Source organism: Scomber japonicus, chromosome 20 (assembly GCF_027409825.1).
Source record: "Scomber japonicus isolate fScoJap1 chromosome 20, fScoJap1.pri, whole genome shotgun sequence".
Classification (NCBI taxonomy): domain Eukaryota; kingdom Metazoa; phylum Chordata; class Actinopteri; order Scombriformes; family Scombridae; genus Scomber; species Scomber japonicus.
The window spans coordinates 17,865,283-17,882,877 of NC_070597.1; the positions used below are offsets into that span (position 1 = coordinate 17,865,283).

The 17,595-nt window shown below is 45.5% G+C and overlaps 1 long non-coding RNA gene across 2 annotated transcripts in view; it reads left to right on the forward strand.

Annotated features, from left to right (window-relative positions):
- Positions 1-17,595, forward strand: part of LOC128381327 (uncharacterized) — a 39,754-nt gene that overhangs the window by 16,628 nt on the left and 5,531 nt on the right. Inside the window, exon 2 of one of the 2 annotated variants that reach the window (XR_008323538.1) lies at positions 683-816. This is a non-coding gene — a long non-coding RNA (uncharacterized LOC128381327). The remainder of the gene's footprint in view (positions 1-682; positions 817-17,595) is intronic. The other variant, XR_008323539.1, reaches the window with a different exon arrangement.

The following is a 17,595-nucleotide window of genomic DNA, read 5'->3' on the forward strand; positions in this document are numbered from 1 at the left end:
CCGCGGAGCATTTTCCATGCTCTCTGCCTCACAAAGGTGGCGTTTATCAGGTTTCCTAAGTGACATGTGACTCTTTCAATTTAGATCTGTAACCAGACGTATCGGTAAACACTTGGTATTTTAGCAACATGGCCAAACAAAAGGGTATTGTTCACATACTCGCTCTTAACCAGTGTTGCTAGATCCACGTCTGCGGCGGCCATTCATCTGTGCAGCATCGGCCTAGCTGTCCTTCTATGAAGTGATGACACGCCACTTTAGATTTGTCTCTGTCTTGGCAATGAAGGCGCCTCTGTGTCCCTATTTGTGCATCAGGCTAAGGGGATTTCTAGGCCGCCACCTGATTCACATTGCTGTAATTGAGTTGTGGCCATAAGCACTACTGTGCCTGCCTAGGCCCTAGGTAATTCACACACCACAAAAGCACTGTTTTACTCCACTTTTCACATGATGTCTGGGGTACAAATGTAGCGAGTGAGAAAGTCCAATCTATTGGAAAAGGGCGGGGAGATTACAGGGAGTATGAGAGTGAAGGAAGGAAAAAGAGTGTAAGAGTTTTCTTGTAGTGAAGCAGTTCTGCGCCAGAGAGGCTAGGGAGTCACTGAGTCTGCAGCACGTGGATAAGGACCACAAAGCTCTTGGTTTCAAATATCTTTTTCTCTCTTTCTTCCTCTCTCCTCAGAGCTTAGGAGCTGCAATCGATTCAAGGGGAGATTTCCTTGGCCAAGGACAGGGAGATTGACGTTTTTGGGGTAAGCCCGAATTTGTCACTCCTGTCAACTCTGGATAATTGGACTTCTACACACACTTGTGTCTGTGGGTACCAAACGCCATCTTGCTCTCTATACAATAGCATTGTTCCTCGACATGTGACTGCCATGTCGGTTTTGTGGTCGCACTAAATGTGTATTTCGAGTCTTTTGTCTGTGCCCCCCCCCCCCCCCCCCCCCACCCCCCGTCATATGTTTTACTCTTTTCACAGCCATTGCAAAGGTCACTGTTTCTGCACAGCCAGGCATCTTTTCAAACCTGTGGAATCATTTTCACACACGCATACATATACACACTGTATCGTTTAGAGGAGGTGCTGTATCTTGTGGTCTGCATGCCGCCAGTGGTAGGATCAAGTCTAATCCTGGGTCTGTTGCATCAGAGCTGGAGCTGGCAGCAGGGAGCTTTGCTCCATCATGTTAAAGTGACAAAGACCAAACAGAAACAGCCATTCATCATTAGTTACTGGCTAGAAGAACCTAAACCATCACTGAACTGATTTATCAGGCCTGATTTATCTCCCTTGTATCCACTGAAAGAAATAATAGTAATGTACTATTCATTTTTTTCTGTCATTTCTCATAATTTCAGCTCATCCTGTTTTGGCAGAATTTTGCTGTATTAATGACCAACAGGGAGGAACTGAATTGTAGGCCTGTGGACTGATGCTCCTTCAGTCCTGTCCCATTCCATTTTGTACCAGCTTGTATTTTCCTCTCCTGTTCTGTCACTTCATGTCTTGTCCTGTACCATCCTGTTGTGTCCTTTCTGTTCTTTCCTGGACCTGTGGCAAGGTGATCTCTACCCCTAGACAAACATCTCCCCCATACCAGTCTCCAAGCAAAAGCAAATACAGTGAAATGGTATCCAGAAGAACACTGTGTCACCTCCTGTATTGGGTGCCCACACCAGAGGGTGTGTGTTTTTCATGCACAAACACATATTCACACCCACAGGAGATGTCCATGTGTTGTAACTGGGGATGACAAGCGGTCTGGCAGGCGCTTCTATGCTCGCAACCAGTTTGGCACATTGGTTGCCTGATGGACAAGACTAAGCCTGGCACTTCAGTCTTAAACTTTGAGTTTCTCTCCCCTCTTTTGTCTTTCCTCATCCATTGATTTGTTTTCTTGGGGAAAGTGATCCCACTGTGTTGTCTTAGCTTTTGTGAGGTTAGAAACTGGTGAAGGCAGCCAGAAAACCATGTAGGAATTAAAGTAGGTCAGTTTTCGATTCAGTTGGCTTTTCCTTTAGTTGTTTAGAGAGCATAAAACCTTATTCACTTCATCTGTTCATAATGATACGTCACACTTTTTGGAAATCATATAATTATTCCATTAGCTGCCTCATTTACTCATGGCTGTTTTATTTTGTGATCTGGCAGAATGTACATCCAGTACTTGCATGCAATCCTTTCCATTTTCTCTCCTTCTCCCGCTCACTCTGTCACTGAGTTAGCAGGTTTCGTATTTTCATCTCCACATAAAGCGGTTTTTAACCCCCCCCTCCCCGTCATAATTTAGATCCAGTCTCATAAGTGGGTTGGGAAGCAGCCCCAGCAGTTGATGTGGAACACATGCCTTTAATGATTCACACTCTGTGTGCGGTAGGTCGTGGTGGCTGCCGAGCCTGCTGCCTCTCCCTCTGTCTAGAATGGGAGTCCTGTGTTTTTTTGTTTTTTTTCAGTTGTGTTTTTTTTCTAAACTCCTCTCCACACATGGAAACTTGAGGGAAGTTAAAATGTGTTGTTTATGCACAGTTGTTCCCGTGCAATGACGCTTCTTATTCTCTTCTAAAGCTAGACAGAGTTTAATAATCAGCCCTCAACACTTTTGTTGTTTAGCCAGACTTGTTTTTGTTCCCGTCCTGCCACCATCCTACAGCAGGTTTCCTACTTCATTTTTAGCTGTCCCTTTGACACATTAATGCTGCTCCGACATTTGTTTTTCATGTTCTTGCATTGTACTGAATTTGAATGTAGTGTTTGCCGGATTTGTGCTTCAAATAATGACTTTTCACTACTTCCACATTCTCATCAACTGATTTGATTTGTTACATTTGCCAATAAACCCAACATTTGGTGGGTTCTAGTTGAGTGAACTACTTCAAGCTCAGTTGATATTTTGTGCTGCTGAGCTCATTTATTGTAATGCATTTGAATAACAAGATGTTCTGTGGCATCTTACTTCCTCACCATCAGCAGAATAGCAGAAGTGGGCAACTAGCAGCGCTGCTCAATTAATTTGAGTTTTTTTCGTTGGGAGTCTGCACTCCACCCGCAGTGCAAAAATGGAAAAGTTTGACATGTCACATTAAAGGAACTGGAGCCTTCCCCACCGTGCATTCATTCACTCAGCCGCTGGCATACCTTTCATTGTGTGAATAACAGGGACTTTCTTGCTGTACAGTCAAAGAGCAGTGAAATGTGCCAGCACGTGACAGGGAGTGGGCGCTGTCCCGCCATCCAAGCTGACATAAATTGCTTCCTGTTTTTGCTTTCACCCCGCCCCTCCTCCCCTTCCCTCAAAACCCCAGCCTATGTCTTTCCATCCACGCTTCCATCTTTTGTTCTTCCCCTTTCGTCTCTCTATCTCTTCCTCTGTCTCGCCATCCTGGGTCCCACGCCCCTTCGTGTGGCCTCGTCTGACCTTTCCTTCCTCCGCTCACTCACACATTCGCACATTTGTCTATCTCTTAACACGCACGCTGACTGGACATCACACATATACACGCATGGTATGAAGACAAACGGCACACGTCCTTGAAATAACTGCGAGCGAACGACTCTTTCCTTTTACTGCACAGAAACAACCTTGTGTGTGGCCGCAGCAATCAAGAGACGAACGCACTTGTTGACCTTGCTTGACAGTGGGGCCGCATATATTGAAGATGACTCAAGACATTACATCTATATGCCAGGCTGAGGCATTGTATCAGCGTGCAAAAGCGAGCCAGTCATTGCTGTGCTGGCAGTAACGGATCGCATTTTGTCATGATTCGAGGGAATGTTTGTGTGTGTTATTGGAAGTCAGAGTGCTTTGCTCTTTTGCATTAGTGAGAGAGTAATTTAGATTTAGCTCTTTCCCCACAACTGCTTGACTTGATGCCCATGAGTTTACCAATCCTGTTAACTGTGTTTTTATGTGGTGGTGCTCAGTTTTTACAATACCCATAATCCACAACATAACAAAGTGCCACTCGTAAAGTGTTGCTTTAATGAAACTATGCCTTTGTGCTTTTTTATGTGCTGTGTTTTCAGTAAATTAGTATTAATTTGTTATAAGGGTAATAAATTAAGCTCTCTGTTATAACTTGTTTTGTAACGTTTGGTACCCTCAACTCTCGGTTTGGATCAACAGAGTGAGTGCTTCAAGTATGGAGTGTGTGAGAGAGAGGGCTGAAATTGATGACGAGACCTCCCTGGATTTGAGCGCTGCTACAAAGCACCACCCGATACTGTATGCAAAAAACCCCAGCCACTCTAGGCAAGAGGGCGTAGCTAACAGTACTGAGTAGTCTGCAGTTCCTCTTTGGGGCGCCTCCTGACAGGAACTTGGCAGCAAGGAAACGTAAACATATTCCCTGTGGTGGGCTGGCAGGCTGGGCGGCGCGGTTCCCCCCTGTTACCATACATGCACAGCGCAGCGCAGCGCGGCTCAGGCTAGCCCGTTCAGCCCAGCACCCGCAAGCTGTGAGAAATAGATCTTAAAGGGACAGGTGCCGCCTGTGCTTCTTAAAGGGGCACAGGCTCACTCTGCATCTGCAGTCTGTTTTCCTTGTAGGCGTCACAGTTGCATAGGCCGACATGATTGCTCTCCAATGTATTGTTTCAGAATGACAGTGATGTGTGTTACTTGTGGTGCGCTGACCTCTCTGAGGTTTCCAGCAACACCATTGAAACGTTGCCTAAGGGAGGGAAACTGCTGCCAGGGGTCCCAAAATGGTAGTTTGTGCTGAGGTAGCAAAAAGCTGTAGCGATGATGATGTAACGATGGAGGTTTGGGAGATGGGAATGAGGCCCTGCAATCCAGTATGGGAGAGAGAGAGAGGGTGTGGTTGGCCCACTAGTCACAATACACATACATTCTGCATGCACATGCTCACATGCACGTACAGTATTGCTACAACCAAAATACGCATGCATGCCTGCACACATGCTTATTTATATATACATGCACAAAGAGACTCTGCACTGGACTTTTCTCTTTTTCTTTCTCCTTCTTTCTCTCTCTTTTGCTCTCCAAACACAGTGGTGTATTGTGCAGTGTGACCTGGTCCCTGTCCAAAGGCAAAGAGAACCCAGATTGCTGAAACAGAGGGCCCACTACTAACAGGCCAGCCAGGCTGTAGTTGTTATAGCCTGCTATGGCCTTCCAAACCAAGAGGGACTGCTGGCTGAGCTTAGAAACTGTGTGTGTGTGTGTGTGTGTGTGTGTGTGTGTGCGTGTGCGTGTGCGTGTGCGCATGTACATTCTTTTTGATCAACTACAGAAGTGCTTTTTGGACAGCACTTGCAGGAGCCGACATGGCACCTCAGTGCAATTTCATAAGCACTGGTAAAGGCATTTGCCTGACTTTTAATAGCTCTTCGTCTCCACAACATCATCCAAAAGCACTATTTTCAACGACCCTTTAATGGCGGGTGGAGATGGGTCGCAGAAAAGAGGGCAAGGGCGAGCGGTGGGAGGAGACCCTTCTCACCAGGAGGATTAAATATACTACATAGTAAATATCTTTTTCAGGTTTTTTTTTCTTGGAGTGGTGATGGATGCAAGAGCCAGCTCACAGTCTGCCTCACTGGTTTCTGTCACCTTCATGATTGGTTCATCTGTGTGTACTTTCATGGGTTCAGCACTAGCATGTGTAGCATGTTTTTAATAGCCTAAATGCTCTCTATTTACATATGTTGAGTATATATTTTTGATAATGGATGCTTTTTAGATCCAATCAATATATAACATTTTAGGGTACACAGAAAAATCAACACATTATTACTACACAGCTAATCTAAATACAGGTTATGGTTGGCTCAAGCTGAATTCATTTCCTTAGGTGGAGGTAGCAGAAGGGTGGAGGGTGGAGGGAGGAGTGGAAGAAGAGAAGAGGGTGACAGAAAGTCTTAGGATCAAGCTGTTCCACTGACAGAGCACAGCATAGGCAGCTCTGGTGACACTGCAGCGCGCAGGAGGGAGGCAAGGAAAGAGAGAGAGAGTGAGAGAGAGAGTGAGAAATTGTGGAAGAAAGGGGAGGAGGAAATTGAGGAGAAGATAGCAACAAAAATGAGTTAGAGAGGCAGAGAGAATCTTCCCCCTCCACAGGAAGATTGTAGATAAGGACACTGAAAACAGGAGACTGAGAGAAGAAGACGAGGATGCGCACTTCTTATGTGGCAGCAGGTCTCTTGGGATGCCATTAGCCGGTGTGTGTGTATGCACGTCAACGAGCGGGCGAACGCAGAGTACGTGATGTTCTCCGTTTAACTAAAGCTCGTCTACCTACATTCATATGTCCTTGTTGTGTGTATGTGTGTTTGGCGCTCACGTGGAGTAAAACCTCTCACCAACGAGGTAAGAAAGACGGAATCGAAGGCCCCAGATGTATCTCCACTCCACCCCATACAGACACACACACACACACACACACACACACACACACACACACACACCATCTCTCCTAGGTCCCAGTAGGCACATCTCTGTAATGGCCCCCTATCGATCCTGAGGCCTCCTTGTCCACACTCAATGCCCATCGATCGGCACCTCGCAAAGAGTCTCAAAGGGCTGCTTCACATCCTGTGGCTCACCGTGTGGATAGTGTGTGCGGTGCGTGTATGTGTGTAAAAACAGCGCTTGCTTATATATAAGGAAAGGAACCTGTGTCTGCATGCTTGCCTTTGTGTATATACATTGTCGTGGGTGTCTGGAATGTGAGTCTCCATAACTTCCAGGTAACCTTCCTGTACATTAATGCAGCCGGAGACCTTCGGCGAAATTGCCCTGTTGCACCATGAAATGAAGGCCTTCCTCTCGTTAAATCATGAACCATGCAGGCCTCCACGTCTAAAACCTTGCAGCATAAAGACATAAACACCCAACATAAAAAGACTCACTCAACCACTCTGCAGTCTCCCACAAGACAGACAAGACAGAAAAAGAAGAAAAGACTCCCTCGCTTCCCATGTCGGAAAAAAAAGCCTGATTAATCAGTCAAGCCACATGAAAACTTTGCTTGTTATTGTTGCTGCTTGATTTATTAAAGGCCTGGATCTGGGTCAAGCATCCCCCCCTCCTCTCCGTCTCTCCTCTCTTCATTCTTTTTTACCCTCTCTGCCTTTTTTTCTCCACCTAAATAAGGGCCCACCCCCCACGTCTCTTCCCTTTGTCTCTCATCTGGTTTTCTGTTTTTGTTAAAGGACAGTTGATTAATGGTGCCACAGACAAAGCCTGCAGTCTGCTCTCAGCCCGGGCTCAGATAGGGCTCCGCTCTAGGTAAACCAAAACACATGTGCTCTGGACAGCCATTGGGAACCCCTCAGGAAAGAGAATGAGAAAGAGAGAAGAAATTAACGACGGTAGTCGCTGATGTATTATATACATTGATATAGGGTCCTTCCTGCACTGGAAAATGTGCAGAATAGGAGAAAGAGGAAGGATGGAGGAGTTGTATATAATATGTACAGAGCTGGGCAGACATGCTCAGGGTGTGGGCATTTATATTGCCTGTGGTGACCTAAAATGTATTCCTCTATGTGTTTAATATAAGGTTTTCATTCTGGTCCATTCTCATTTTGCCCCTCACAGTGTGAATTGCACATATTTACTGATATCAAAGCAGAGTATTAGAGACACCTGAATATTGTTGTTTGCCTGCAGGCTCCACTGGAATGAGTCTTTGAGATTATTGTCGGAGAAAATTGCCTTATTGAATGATAAAGGAGCATATTATCTCTGTGACTACACTGAGAGCTTTGTTGTCAAGTGTCTTCATAATGGTAGGGCTTGACACTCATGTCATATTTATCCACTACACACTTGTGTGTGCATTTATTTATGTTTTTATGCAGCCTTGACATGGTCTAATTGGCTGTGCTTGCTGCCCAAGGTAAACATGTCTTCTCAGAAATTATTACCCAGAAGTTATATTGGCTAATAACAATTATGTGTTCAGTTATGCTATATGGCATTAACCTACCGAACCATTCAACTCTGTTTCAATTCAGAGTCAAACCCCTTCATGTCACAACAAGCACATAAAGACAGAATGTTGAATGTATTGTTTGTACAGAGATGAAGTGGTGAGTGGTGACCTGTCCTTTATTATGCGTCTTCTCTCTTAATGTGGACAGTAGATGTGTGTAGACATGATGATAGTGTATAACTCAGTGTACATTCACCATAGACTGTAAGAAAATAATGGTTGTAGCCACCATGACGTCAACCACTGGTTTGTGGACTCCTGTTTTGAAGCCTTGAGTATGGCTTTTTGACTGTCGCCCACACAGACTTTTGGAGCCAGAAGTGACCATATTTGGATAAGAGTATGGATCTGATCCTAATGCTAGCTGCTAGCTTTGGTAGCACGGTGCATTTACAGTCTATGGGTAACTATGGTATTGCCAATGATAATTTTTGGCAAGTGAAAAACAGAGTTAAAGACATTAAAATAAAGTGTAAGTGTAAGTGAAAAACTGAACATCTGACTCCTTAGATTGTCTTTGAGTGCAACTACTTGAACAAGATTTTTTGCAACCAAAATGTTAACTTTATTAAGCTGAAAACAAACTGAAATAGCAACGACTACAGCTATACTGATATCTGTGTGAATCTGGGGTTACGCCTTGATTAGGTTACCTAACCAACAATTGTCGCCATAATTTACAAAATTAACATCATGCTGTATTGAAAAGGACTTGAAACTTGTGATTGAGACTCTAAACTTATTAGGAAACTGTTTACTGAGGCAATGAATTGTGTGAGAAGTGAGAAGATAATTTTCTCATAGACTTTCTTACAATTTTCTATGACTTTTTTTGGAGCCAGTGGAGTCACCCCGTTGGCCATTAGAGAAAGTGCAGGTTTTAATGACTTTCCCACTGGCTTCAGTTTGAGGCATTTTTGCATTTATAACATGCCAGTGTTATTTATAACATGCCAATTATGTCTTCAAATTGTTTGTTTTGTTCAGCTAACTTGACAACCCGTAGAGGTTTCAGTTTACAATTAAATAAAATGGATATTAGAAGGAAACAAGATGCAATTGGCAAGGTGAAACTAGAGAATTTGATATTTGTAGTTAAGTGATTGACATTATTTCCTTTGTCAATCAACACCAGATGAGCATCAGTATCATTGTTTGCTCTTTAATGGGAATGTCCCTTCTCCCTCTCAACCTGCATATACATAGTGTTAAACTAACAGTGCCACCACCCAACCTGCACTTTATGGGCCAAACTAAGCAGGGATTGAGTGTTTGTTGGGAGGCAGAGGGCCAGGAGGAGACTTGCTGGTCAGCAGGGTCACATCCAACAGAAACACCACCGGCAGTTTGTGAAATCTTGCACACCCAGAGGAAGGACGCAGCTCTCCTGACGAGTCTGTTGCAGTCATCCACTGCCTCTCACCCAGACAATATGTGCCTGCCAGCTTCCTGTCTTTACCCAGCTCACCCACTTGACGATCCCAACGCCTTCCTCTGGTTCTATGAGGGATTAGCAGTGGCATGTGGACAGCTGAAAGATGAAGCAGGCAGAGAGCAGCCAAGCAGTGATTGTATCCCTCAAGCTACAATGCAGAGCTAGCAGAAACCCATTCTCAATCTCCTCTGTCTCATTGTTGGTGTGGACTCATAGCAGAGAGGTGCTGGTTAAACTGATGACCCATACACTTTCAGTACAGCTATCCTGCAGGAATGGTCAAATAGTTTCCGTGCAATGCCTCTCCTCTGATTAGGCGTAGTTGTTCTGTCTCCTATCGTTCAAATCCCTGAATGTTTGACACAGATTGGTATGATTTCAAAGGCTGATGAGATAATGCACAGGGGACTGTTCACAATAGGCAGGGTGATTGGGATTCGCTGTGAACTGGGACTGAGGTGGGTGCGTTCCTCTTAAAATAAAGGGGGCTGCATTGCCTGGAGGCCTCAAGCAGTCCAGGAGCAGTTTTTCCAATTCTGCACATGAGGAGTGGAATGAACCGCAGCGATCGCTTATATTTCCTTCTCGGTGCCATACTGACAGAAGGAAAAAATGTGTCCCACGCCCCAGCTCCATATGCAATAAACTTGTGGTCAAAAAATCAGCTGTGTGTAGAAACCAAATGAATCAAAATGCATTCGAGTGTGCAAAACATGTTTGCCCCTTTATGTCTTGTTCTACTTTATGTGGTCATCACCCCATTGAAGTACTCCATGTGTTTTATGTCTCCATTAAATGCAAGACTGACATTGTCATTGAGCAGTACGCGGGACAAAGGACAGACAGAAGTGTGCGGTGAATCCAAAATTCAGCACACAGCCCCGCAGTCTTTTCCTCAGTAACTCCAGCCATGTTCATGCTACTGGTATATGTGACATGTCACTTGTTGACATGCTAACCCTCTGTTGGGCCTAAATACTGTAGTCCAAACATGCATGGTTGTCTGCTCTGATGAGCACAGAGTCAAGTGGCTCATCTTCACTTTATTAGACTCAGTGCCTGTTAATAATTCATGCCCCGCTTTCCCCAGAAGCAAAACCAAAGGCTCAGCTGCGCCTGTCTGCCCGTATTCGTTGTCACTGGACATTTAAGCCTTTTTTCATTTCGGACTATGAGTTATTTACTCACTTATCCCTCCACCACCACCAACCCCCACCCTGCAATGTGCACCTGCCTGGATGAGCAGATGATGCTATGCTTCCAGCGGCAGAGGTAGAGCAGTGTTGGCACAGATATATATATATATATATATATATATATATATATATATATATATATATATATATATATTTTTATTGTTGTTGTTTTTTTCAACATTACACTCCTCCTTCACTGTTACTCAAACTTGATGTGTACCTAGTACCCAGTGTACTCTTTCTTTCTCCATCTATCTCCAGGGAGTGCCTGTTCTCTTTATTTAATTTTTTTCTTCCTGCTCATCATCTCTCGTTGCACTACGGTGTCAGATTTAGTTATGTATGCACCCCATGTCTTTGATCCCCCCTGCACTCCTATGTTATGTACATTGCGTAACCACCTGCTGCTAAGCCTAGAGGTGTACCTCAACTCTCTCTCTTTCTCTCTCTCATCATTCTTCTTTTTCTGCCCCCAACCCCCACCCTCGCCTTCCCGATCTTCCTCTCCCTTCTTTGGCAGCAATCCAGGTCATCACTCCTTTCTTCCAAGCCAAAACCTTGAAAGTTGGAGCAGTTGGTCTCCTTGCTGCTTGTAGTTGTTGCCTCCATATTTGTCTTTTTCTACTCCATTCTTGCTATCGTTCCACTCCTTTATTTCCCTATCCCTTTCCCTCCTCTACTCCTCTCCTTGCCTCCTGCTCTCCACTCTCCCAGTAGTCTCATTAGACATGAAGGAGGCTGTCTGGTGTGTGTGTATGTGTGTGTGTTCTCTTAGGCAAAGTCTCACTTGACTGAGCATGCCACTTGCACTAGCGGGGGCCTGGACTCCATTATTACCGCAAAGCTGTCACAAACAGTGTATAAAGTAGCCTCCTGTTGCCGAGGTGTGGGTGAACACAGGACAGTCTCTTAACAACAGCGGCTACCACTGTTCACCATATCCTTACTTTACAGTGAAGCTGTAGAAACCAACGTACATCTACACAGATGTATAGAAAATATAATCAGAAATGTCAGAAATATATGCATGGATGACATGGGTACAGTTGTGTCAGCACAGGCTGCTCCTGACCTGACACCCCAAACCAAATACCAAGCACATCTGTCTCTTCTCTATAATGACACCCCACCTATGTGGTCCAACCTGTGGGATGTCTGATACCCCTCTGTCTTCCTTTCTACTGAGTGAGTTAGTGATCATGTGTGTGTTTGTGTGTGTGTGTGAGTGTGCTCACCACTATTTTGCTAGTGTCCAGTTACAGGGATGGGGCCGTGTGCAGGAATGGGCCCCCTCTGCTGCCTCACTGTCAAGCCTGACCCCGACAGGTCAGCGTCCATTACCACATGAAACCTAAATGTCAAGCATGGCCCGCATGGCCCCCCCGCTATAGCCATTTGTCTTTCTCTGTGGGTCAGTCGGCCCAGACACACACACACACACACACTGCCAGACGTGCACAAACATCCTCCACAATAACGAAATGTCCATTATCTTAATGATTAGAGGATGTATGGATGTATTTGAATATGCACTCAGCATGTTGCATTTAAGGATTAATGAACAGCAACAGGGGATCCGTCTGTCAATATTAATTTCATCCAACAAGTTTGACACCATCAGTGCTACTGATTGACTGGACCCAACTGTTAGCCAACAGTTGTGTAGCTTTAGCTCATCTGTGAGTGGACTGACTGACCCTTGTTGTTTGTTATGACCACACAGTCATTAGATGGACACAGAAAGAGTCATACTGTAGATGTGGTGCTCTTGTTCACTTTGAAAAAGGCACTTTCAAAAAGTGCCTGCGTTTTTTTTTCTGTCTGACAGTTAAACACAATTTGTCCTTGTGAAGCATTAAAGAGAAAAAAGACAACCTTTACATTCCTCTCCAGCTTTCAACAATCTCCTTTGCCTCTTGACCTTTATGATCACATCGTGAGAACGATCCCTGAAGTTTCACCTACTTAAACATTTACCCTGTTTGAAGTTTTCTTTTTAAACCTTTATTTATTCATTAAAGTTTCACTAAGAGGAAGCCTCTCTTTTGCAGGAACACCCTGATCACATTCACAAATGGTCACACATTCACACCTTTAAGCTTCCCAGTACAACCCCAGTCTGGTCAGCCATTGGAGAGTTAAAGGCCTTGCTCAAGGGCATGTCAGTGGCGGTAATAAGGGAGGACGCAGTTGCCTTTGAGACTATAAAGCATAAATAAGTCCTCGTCACTCCTCTCTCCACCAGCATTTTCCCTCCTGTGTTAAACAACCTGAACTGCTGTACAGTGATGAGCCCCAGCAGCCATTATCAGAAAGCATACCGGCCAACTCCATCACTTGTTCCCCACATTACTGAGCAACGACCATCCATTTTAATAGATAAAGGACAGTGGGGACCATGCATCTGCGAGTGTGTCTTATGAAAGCTACACGCACACACACATACACATATATAAACACACAAGTTGTTTACAGGAAGCTGTCAGCCATGTGTCCTTATGATAAATAAACAGGGAAGCGTCTCCTTTTTAATGATGGCATATACGGGCCTGCGCGCCGAGTATTGACGGAAAGATTGAAAGCATTCTCAAGGGCCTTTCCAACATGACACATGGCTCTCACTCTGTATTTTTTCTCTCCTGTCCTTCACCCCCCCCTCCAGCCCACCCCCTCCTCCCCCAACCACATCCCAACACATCCCACCACCATCTCCCACCCCTCTCAGCTCTCCTTTTATTTATCTTAGACGGTGGCTTGTGCATGGGGTTTGTCGACATGAGAGATGCCATAAACACATTTATCAAAGGGGGAGGCTGCCAATAGGGAAAACATCAGTAACAATGAATGAAAATAATGCGATAATAAAAACGGAGGGAATCGCATAATAATGAGAAAAGAAAGGAATGAGAACCTAGTACCTTGGGGATAGCAGAGGGGCCTCCAATAGGAAACAGGTTGTTCTGGAGTTTTCACAAACCTGAAGCTCCACCACCTGCATTAACAGTCTGCCCGCGTGGTGCAGGCGGTGCTGTATGGTAGGATGTTTCATTGTCTATGCTTTCTCCATCTCTCTGTCTCTCTCCTCTTCTCCATCCTATTCGCACAGTGGTGAGTGGTGAGTGTATTCAGACACTGGAAAGCTTCTTTTTTTTTTTTTTTTTTTTCAACCAAGTGTTGTTTCAGTTAGTCAACCGTTTGATGTCAGCTTCAATTGTTGTTCATAGGCCTCCGTGGGCCCAGATCACAAGCAGCATTTATTAATCTGCAGGTTCAGGCTCACAGCTGAGGGACTGCTACCAGCAGGTCCCCCCCCTCCCCACCCACCCCATATGCTTCTTTTTTTTTTGTGGTTTAACACTATATGCTGCGGCTGCCCCTCCTCCCCCTTTTATTGGACTATTAGCAATTGACCTACTTTATGAGTCTAAACTTAGCTGTGCTGTACCCAAGGCAAAGGAGTGAGTTGATGGTTTTCTGGTGGTGGTATTGGGGGGGGTGGGGGTGGGGGTGGGGGGGTCAGAGAGTTATCTATGCTTCACAAAGACACAGGGTTAATTGACGCTAGCTTGTGTCACTGTGCTGATTGCTCGCTTTTTTGCCTTGTTAGCTTTTTTTAAGCTGCTGTTTAACCCCATTATCTGATTACTTGTATATATGTAGGGTTAGTGAGTATTTTTTGTGAGTGTGTGTGTGTGTGTGTGTGAGTACTAGTTGCCTCACAAAGATGAAGAGCTCTCTCTTTACCTAAGGGGGATGGGGTTTGACAGTACTGTAGCACCCCCCCCCCCCCCCCCCCTCCATCCTTCTATCAAACCCTGCCGCCTGCCTCACCCACCATCCCCCCACTGCTGATAAATGTGTTTTTCTTAAAGGAAGGAGGTGGTTGGTTGAGAGGAGTCTCTTTTAATGTAGCTTTTTTTCTGTGTGTGTGTGCGTGTGTGTGCGTGTGTGTGTGTGTGTGTGCGTGCGTCTTGCTAATGCAGTGCAGGGCCGTGCAGCAGGGCTTCAGGCAGACTCGGAGGCAGGCCCGCAACCTCGACCCCAGCATCATTTGTTTGGACGAGGGCCGTCAGCGCCTGTCGCGCGGCCCATGATGAAGTGTCAGTCGGTAATTGTCCCCGCGAAGCATCCACATCTCAGGGGGTGATGGAGGTGGGGAGGTGGGGGTGTGTGTGTGGCGGGGGGGGGGGGGGGGGGAGCTGACAGAGAGAGAAATGACACCCTGGGTTCCTCCTATTCTCTCTCTCTCTTTCTCCCTCCCTCTCTCTCTCTCTTCCCCCCTTTCTCTTGGTTTTTCTCTCCAGTCTTCCTGCAGCTGCACCTCTGGCTCAGAGCAGCAGCCTCAGCTTGGGTCCAGTGGCAAAAAAAAAATGTGTGTTTGTGTCTCTCCTGTACGTTTGTGTGTGTGTACAAAGTTGCTCAGAGTCTTTCTCTGGCTCTGTGGATGCACATTATCAACAAACAGCATGTTTAAATCTTGCATATTGTTCTTTCTTTTTTATCCATCAACTACTCTTCCTCCTCCTACTCCTCATTCAATCTTCCATTATTTCTTTCTTCTATTCCCCACATACCAATTTTCTCTTGTGCCTTGTACTAAAATGGGATGCTTAAAGTCTCTTGAAACCTTTTTGGTCCAAACAGCAGCTGCCAGTTCTTGCCTCATCTTCCTTAAAATACATATATATATATATATATATTTTTTTTAGCCCCGGTCGTTTTGGTAATTAGATTTAGCGCTGGGCTTATATTGATCGAGCGATGTCTCTATGTAATGAAAAGCTTTTACAGGTCGCACGGCAGCTATTTATAGTGCGATCCATAATGCGTTGCCGTACGACGGAGGCCCTAATGCACATCGCCCAGGCTCCTGTGCATAAATCGCCAGCAGAGGTATGAAGTCAGAGCCCAATCTAAGTAGCTCCATGATGGAGGAGCAGGGGGGTCGAAATGAAAGATAAGAGAGGAGAAAAGAGACTTGGAGTAGAATCAAAGATTAAAGAACAGACAAAGGATCATGTGAAAGAGGAAAGGAAGAGAGAGAGGGAAAATATAAAAAAACAGCAAGGAGGAGAGAGGATCCAACATGGAGAGGACAAATAGAAGATTAATACTGGAAGGTGGGGAGGGCAGGAAATGGAGATGTGGCAAGCATATGAAGGAAACCACCTTGAGATATCAGCCCTTTATTTTTACAAGTTCCTCATTCCTCCATAAGACCCCCACCCCCAAATCACCACCTTTACAATGATGGCATGAAAACTATAATGCATGCTAGCGATAAGCTTCCTTCATAGACAAAGGACGAGAGGTGAGGAAGGAAGAATGGATATAAAAACAAAGCATGTGTCCAAAGAATGATGGGAAGGAAAAAAGAGGCAACAATGAAATATGGGGGAAGAAAACATGTAAAATAACCAGAACCAGAAGATGGAGTCTCCATTATTTTGGCATGCGGCCCTCAATGACACCCTAAGGACTGCAGGTGAATTAGGTGGGAGCAGATGGGAGGCCTCCACGTCCATGTCCCATTGCCTGCCTGTCTGTCTGTCTGTGTGTGTTTTTTGGCTGCAGGTGGAACCCAGCCTGCCACTCCTGCTGTCAAAATGAGGACCCCCCCTCCTCCTCCTCTCTCTCTCTCTCTCTCTCCATATATATATAATGGGACACTGGCCTGGGGTGCTGAACCAGCTCCCACTGGAGCGACACACAATCACACAGACACACACGCACATACACACACACACACACACACAGCATGAACACACTCCGATCCTACATTACACACACACTCCTGGATGCCCTTGCACATGGTGTGATACGCACACACCCTCAGAAAGGGAGAAGCGAAGGAAACCACAGCCCCCCCCAAATTATGCCCCAGTCTGTTAGATGATGAATCTGCTTGGTGATTAGTTAGTTGAGGAGGGAGGCGCACTGCTTAGGCCCTTTAATGGGCCATAATTTGGAAGATAACTGTATTGTCCTATCTCTCTTGACATTTAAATCTAATCAGACCCTGCTGGTTAGCACTGTGGTCCAAGACGCGGGAGCCTGGGAGGGATGAAAGGCAGCTAGCCGAGAGGAATAGCCCCATAGTGGGTTATTCATCCCTGTGGGCCCAGGCCAAGCAATTAGAGGCAAAGCCCAGGCAAACATATTATTTTCTGTATTTAAAAAAAATTTAGATTCTGTTTAACTGACAGCCAGTTTACAGGACTGTTGTAAATCCAGTAAGATAATAGCACAACAGATATATCCCTTCTCAATCCTTTCCTCCCCCCTTCCCCTTCCATACACACAAACATCACCAGGGAGCCACTCCAAGGCCTCTTCTCCACTCCTTATTAGCACAGATGAGATGCTCAGTTTGATTAACACTTCTCTTTCATCCTCTTCATTAGCAGAGGAAAGCTACCACAGCAGCCCCGGCCCATGAAAAGAGGGCATGAATTAGAATCCACTTATTCCATAGACTGCCACTAATTCCACACAATGGCAGTTAATGGTGGGGAGTAATAGGAAAAGGGTGTTTCTAATTGTTTCTTTGGATGGTGCAGTGTGCGCCGCCGCCGCAGCTGTTTCCGCACAGCGAAACAGGCCCGCTCAAATAGCCTGAACAAAGGCCAAGAGCCGGCGTTGGAGGGCCCGCGCGACTCTGTTCGATAGAGCTCACGAGCAATAAATGCGTGTAGACGAGCCAATTTCCTCTGGCGAAGCGTCCTGCGGAGTGCAGGAGTTGGGCCTCAGTCAATGAGAACCACCTGGTGCTGAGGGAAGTGATTAGGGTTGGCACCACAGTGAGCGAAGAGCTGTTTTGTTAAGGAGGATTGAGATGCGGGAAAAGCGGGGGGTTGGTTGGGGTCACCCGAGTTTTGCTTGTTGGAGAAATATTGACGTTGGGTTTTTGTCGGAGCAAGATCTGAGGCATGATGTTGTTTAGTTGGTGCTCAATTAGAGGGAATTATTTTGGTTGCAGCATGTGTTTTGCGTTTT